The sequence below is a fragment of the Perca flavescens genome, unplaced genomic scaffold (assembly GCF_004354835.1).
Source record: "Perca flavescens isolate YP-PL-M2 unplaced genomic scaffold, PFLA_1.0 EPR50_1.1_unplaced_scaf_6, whole genome shotgun sequence".
NCBI classification, from domain to species: domain Eukaryota; kingdom Metazoa; phylum Chordata; class Actinopteri; order Perciformes; family Percidae; genus Perca; species Perca flavescens.
Window position 1 is genome coordinate 235,858 of NW_021166713.1, and position 6,562 is coordinate 242,419.

The 6,562-nt window shown below is 36.4% G+C and overlaps 2 long non-coding RNA genes across 2 annotated transcripts; both read left to right on the forward strand.

The window, feature by feature from the left end:
* The first annotated feature begins 1,262 nt into the window (after positions 1–1,262).
* LOC114552054 (uncharacterized) lies at positions 1,263–2,593 on the forward strand. Its single transcript, XR_003692099.1, has 4 exons — positions 1,263–1,311; positions 1,533–1,622; positions 1,921–1,991; positions 2,522–2,593. It is a non-coding gene; the product is annotated as an uncharacterized LOC114552054 (long non-coding RNA).
* A 1,789-nt stretch (positions 2,594–4,382) lies between these two features.
* LOC114552053 (uncharacterized) lies at positions 4,383–6,311 on the forward strand. The gene is made up of 2 exons (XR_003692098.1): positions 4,383–4,427; positions 4,863–6,311. It is a non-coding gene; the product is annotated as an uncharacterized LOC114552053 (long non-coding RNA).
* The last annotated feature ends 251 nt before the right edge of the window (positions 6,312–6,562 follow it).

The window sequence follows — 6,562 nt, forward strand, 5'->3', positions numbered from 1 at the left end:
GGGAATCTGAACTCCAAAACTAATTTTTATTCTGGGTTGGGGCGGGGTTTGTTCCATGCAGGTGCTGGGCTTGTCCCAAACTTTTCATTTCAATTAGCTTAACTGGCATGAATTTTTTAGGTGAAGAATGTTGCTAAAGCAGAAATTCACATAAAGATGGACATTTGATGCTTAAGAAAAGATTAATCAGTCCACCAAAGTTTTTGGTACATAGATAAAGCGTCATTTATTGTCTATTAAGTGACACATGTTCACTTTACTGACAGTGAGTAATATTCTTCTGACACATTTAATATTGGTGTCTGGAACAGTAATGAATAAGCGTTAGTGTATTTTATACTTTTATTGAGACATTATTTAAATTATTGAAAAGTAGGTAAATGAAACAAAAAATATCTGGTTTCCCTACAAATCTTTTTGTCTTTCCCACATCAGGCAGTTCCCGAGTATGTTTAATACTGATCAGCCAAGAGGAAAAACGACGATTCTCGACCCCTGCCCCTTGCATTGTGAAAAGGACAGACTTTCATATGTATGTCCTTTCGAACCTAGCGTCAGTTCACACCAAAGGCCTCAGAAGAGCTAGAACTTGCCCATGCTGGCCTTGGGAAGAGGATGCTAAGTATACCAGACCACTTTGAAACACGATGAGGTAATCATATAGTATATAATATTGTAAAATGGCAAATGATTAAAAATGTTAATCATTTGCAGAATAAATGAATCCTTTCATTTTTTTAAAGATTGTAGCTGTACTTGAGGAGGAATTTCCTAAACTGAAGACCTTACAAGGAGGTTGGATGTTTTTTCAAGTCTACAGGTAGAATTTTTCTAAATGTCAATTAAGAAAATTATAGTTAATATTTTTTCAAATTCAAAACCTCAGATATGTCATGTGATGTCTGGCGATGAATTACTATTCACACCACTATTCAAGTTGTATAGGGCAGTACTCTGACTTGTTTGCCTGACAAAATATAACTTTTAATATTAATGATTGTGAGACTGCAAGGTTTTAAATAACTCTTACTACTTTCCATTTTAAAATAGGTGGTAGCGGATGTCGCAAGCTGTCCACAATTCCAACTGACGCTGAGGGTTACTCCACAAGGCTTCTTAAATCAGCATCTAACAATGGGAAAAACATAGTATTTGTGGTTCCACTACAGGAGAAGCTTTCTACTGAACCACTTTCCTATGATTCAGTAGAGTTCGCCAAGATGCCACAGTCAAAATGCATTACATGTGGCAGTCAAATGCCTTTTGCAGCTGTTGCCGTTGCATGTGGAGGAATGCAATGGCACATTGACTGTAAGCTCTATTACAACATGTCTCTCATTTCTCTTTTAGTTTGTTCAAATGACTGTTTCAAAGTATTAAGTATTTGTTTATTATAATATATATATATATATATATATATATATATATATATATATATATATATATATATATATATATATATATATATATATATATATATATATATATAAAAATATATCTCTCTCTATATCTTTTTTTTTTAATTTATTTAGGAGAGTGAATCTGGGACATGTCTTGATGAAGATTGTTCAGTTCTTGAGCAGCCAGTCCCATCTACAATAGGCATGGATGAATCCTTGGCGGTAATAGATGTTGTCTTTTCTGTTGCTTTGGAATTTAGTAACAAAGCATTATTTTTTATTCATAACATAAAGTAAGTAAGCAGAGGTTGTAGTACAGAATAATGTAATGCTTGCAGATATATAAATAGATTGGGCATAACCCATCTCAAACTGAATTTTTTTTTTTTTTTTTTCTGATTTTTGATCATAGCATATTTCCTGTCGCTTGAATATAACATGGTTGTAAGATGCAGAAAACATGACACTATTCTTATAATAATTTCATATATGAAAAGTATTGACTTTTTTTTTTTTGCAGGTCTGCCCAATCTGTCTTGCATCATACCCAGCTGATTTTCTCCCATCTCATGCAAGCCCATGTGGTGACAGGTAGGAAGTTTATGTCTGATAGATTCAGGTAACTGATAGTCAGACATTATCAGAATATAATGACATGTTCTAAGTATGAGGAATGACATGTGTAAAGAGTGTCATTTCATTAGAGTATCACGTTAAGAATTATCAGAGGAACACCTTTCTGCATAAATGGGGGGGAACAAACATGACGTGTTGAAGTGTTTCTGGAGCTACTGGTTTTTGGCTGCCTCTGAGGGAATGTTAGCTTGCTAATAGTGACAACACCTTTGTCCCTACCTAATGTCTGTGGTGATATTGAAACATAACTGGTCATTAAAATGATGCACCCCAATTACCAAATTCTTTTATTCATATTAATTCTGTATCACATTTAGTTAACCTAGTTTTCTATATTAACTCCATGTCTTCATTTTAATATGAACATTTGGCACCACTGACCAACTAGATGGTAAATGATTAAAATAATCACCACTCATGATTTGGCTGTTTCCCATTCTTCCAAGCAATGTTTTTTTATTATAATTTATTTGATCTGTTCTAAGAATGAACTGTGCTCAACCCAGCGTAGCAGCCAGTCCCCCAATGGGAGAAGAATTGCCAGGACCCTCAGTTCCTGGCGTCAGTTCAACAATCGTCAGCAGGTAATTTATGCACAATTACTGCTTTAGTGTTGCATTGTTGAAAATGATGTCAAAATAACTTTTGTCAAGTGATTTTAAAAAAGGAATATTGATTTCAAGTACTTGCCCATGATATATTACATTAACCTGCAGGGATTTCAAAATGTCACTGCTGAAACAAATTTATTCTTGCTTTGGCAATAAGTTGATATTAGATATACCAATATCAACTTTGCATCAACAACTTTTTTTGTGGTAAATTACAGCTTCAACCTGGGCCACTGAAGTCAACCCCCAAAAAGCATGCCAGTTGTTCAGAGAAGATTTACTGAACTGTTACTCTGAAAGTCCACGCCTCTCTCTATCACTCGACATGTTTGACGCAGAAGAAGAACAGGACAGTGCATTCATTTCATTCTATAAGCAGAATAATGTGAACTGGGCAGCTCCATTCAAGTGCAGGCTGAGAGGTATTAATGAAATATGTAACTTCTTTTTCCATTTTAGGTAGTTATTCTCTGAATTGAATTGAGTCCATGGCCCTTAACCCCCCTGTATTTATTGTTGTAGAAACTTTTAGCACAATAGCCATGCTCTGTTTACTTGACATAATCTGGTCGATTGTCCTTTTCACCTCAAATATGTTCCCCCAAGGAGATGCAGCAGTGGGTGATGGTGTCAACAGACATGTTTTGTCAATGGCCATGCAGAAATTGAAAACTGGCTTCAGAATAAATTTAGGTTTGTATATGTGTGTGTAATGTCATCAAATGAGGGAATAGTATTGACATGTAAACTCTACTTTAAATAAACGATATGTTCTAACTTAATCTAAATGAACCTCCAAAGACAGATTTGGTTCTAACTGTGATCAAGCATGTTTTTAAACCTAATTCTCAATGTTTCTTGACTTTTTTTTTTTTTTATATTAAGGCTCTGCTGCTTCTACAACCCTTTTTGAGGGGGAAAAAGAACATCGGGTTCCATCTGCAGCTGTTATCCTGCGGGAAAGCAACCTATTTGAGATGGCAGGTCGTATGATGGGTCATTCTTTCCTGCATGGTGGGTTCAGCTTCTCTGGACTCCGTTTGCCTGTGGTGACCCTATTGACTGGTGAGAGCATTGACACTGCAGCAGCAGCTCTGACACTGGAGGACTGTCCTGATATTGACCATCGTGAAACAATTGGTTTGGTGAGTAACTTGGTTACGCATTGCATTTATATGAATTACTACATTTTTGTTCATGTCACACACGTGTCTGTGCTGAGACATTTTGTGATTTCCAAAGCTTTTCATGTCTGTTATTTACTCCAGATGTTATTTATTTTTATTGTACACTTTGCCTTTTTGTGGATTGCCTGGTGACAACTGTAATTATGAAATGCTTTTACCTTTTGTGAATGTGTACCTGCTTTAGCTGAAGAATGGTGAACTTACTGCAGAAGAAAACACCAAAGTGACTGATCTTTGCCTGTCCTGGGATCTTCCATTTCCAACCTCCACCAATCGTGTCTGGCTGTTCCAGGAACTGCTTTCACATGCAGTAATTATTTTATAAATTACCTTGTTAGTATTTATATTGAGGTTGGCCATGTAACTCATGTTACATCTGTGCCTACAGTCTCTTTCCTATAAAATAGTGCCTCTGTGTAAATGTTACCTTCTGTCCTGTCAATTCTGTCTGCAGGTACTTCCCGTGTTAAACAGCCAATTAAACAAATACGGAAAGGCCTTAAACAAACAGGAATATGGCCACTTCTTTCTGATAGGCCAGATGTCCACCCTTCATTTTCCCAAGGGAGTCAAGTGAGGAGCTTAACCCACAGGTAAAGCCTAGTTCACACAACACAATTTTTTAGCCCAATTTGCAGCTTGTCGATCGTCAGTGATCGATCGGCGTTTGGCAGCTATGTGAACTACTCAACGACTCATCAAAATGGCACCCGACACATCGCCAACACCAGCCAGATATCTAGCATGAGAAATATCTGGAGAAGTTGGCCAACTCGACATCCACATCCAGCCATTGAGAGCAGGCAGCTACTTTTTCACTGCAAAACACTTTTTTACTCCCTCCAGCTCTGTAGCTCAGACATCTAAAATGAAAGGTTTATTTTAGTCATATGTTAAAGTTGTGTTACTTATGTGACAGAAATAGATTGTTCATTCATAAAAAGATCACTACAATTTTGAGATCACTTTGCAAAATTTATTAAAAGTTTCAATCCTGACATGATAGGTTTATATTTGATCCCTTGTAGACCGTGATCCAGAACATTACCTGGCCACAACCTAACTTTGACAGCGACGAGGATGAGGACGACACTGTTCCATTGGAGAAAATCAGTCTTGTCACTGGATTTTTGAGAAAATTCATAGAGGAAATGGTCTTTATTTCCTTATTTTTCATTCTCCTCTTAATTCACACAATTGTTTCCTCATAACAATCCCAGTTGCTACAATAATAAAGTGGTTCTTCATATTTACCACGTTTTATGTACATTTGTGTTTCATTTTATCTCCGTGTGAGCTAGTTTACTGTTTTATTGTCAAATGGTCATGTTTCTGTCCCTCCTCCTTTGTCTGCTGTGTGCTTTACAACAGCACAGGGATAGAAGATGTGAATGTTTGACAGAAACAGTAAAGCCCAGCTCACACTGAGATGAAAAGAAACAAATGCACATAAAATTGGTAAATTAAACGTCATACTTTGTTTACATTCCACAGTATTTACAGCAGCATTTAAAGTAATCCTTATGATGTTCTAAACTAGGAGAGGAAGAGACTACAAGGATTTTACTTTTGTAAAGTAAGTTCAGCACTGATATTTGGAAGTGTACAATTTTCTCTTCCATAGCGCCACCAGATGTGCTGCGTCACCTGATGAAGTTTTGGGTGGGGTGGGAACTGCCAACAACAAAACTCAATGTTGAGGTTCTAACCTCAACTTATCCAGTGGCTCTCACCTGCTTCTTCAAGTTGAAGCTCCCCAGCCACTACCAGACCTACAAGATTTTTCACCAGGACTTGATGATGGCCCTCAGTTCCATAAGTTCTGGCTTTGGACTTGTGTAGGTATAAATGTCATCAACTTCTTGCACTCAGTCACTCTTTTGAAATGGAGTCACTTAAAAGGGCAATTCCTGCTAATTTATGCACCATTAACGTTATAAAGTTTGACTATTCTACTTCTCAGGCACCACCTTCACCTGTCAAATACTTTTGAGTTGGTTTGGTGATTGGCTTTAGCCTGTGTTTTTTTTTTCTAAAGTTCTTTTTAGTGATTTTCATGTTCTTAATCTAGGTGCTAGTGTTCTTTTGTGATGTCCTCTGCAGTGCAATGAGCTTGGATCATATAAAGATCATCTCTTTGAGAGCTGTGGCAGCTTTTTGGCCTCTCTAGTTCATTAAGCTCAGACTTCCATATACATTTAGTTGTAATTATTGAACAGTTTATACAGCTAGTACATGTTTAATACATTCAGATGTTGAGGTAGATACCAGTTTCTCCAATATTACTGTTGCCCTTTTACAGTAATGTTCTAAATGACCGTGTGTACACCTAACACTGTTGGTTTTGTAAAGCAAATTTGTCTAAATTTGTTATCCCTTTACAGTGATGTGTTGTAAATACAACTGTACTGCTACATTTGATAAATTTACACAAGAATTTTATGTTCCCTTGAACAACATTAAAGGTGTTAAACAAGCATTTGTATGGTCTTATTCTTTATGCCCTGGTTCATGTAGCCATTTAAATTGCCTTCTCAATCAATATTGGACAAATTCCAAAAATGTTTTCACCACCGTTACAGGGACAAATGTTAAAAAATACAGGAATTTTTAAAACAGTAAATCAGTTCTTTATTAACATGTCTTATTCACATAGCATGCAAAGTGCAAGTAAAAAAAGTACATTTCATACTATTAAATCAACGCTCCATGAATGTTGGGGAAAAAA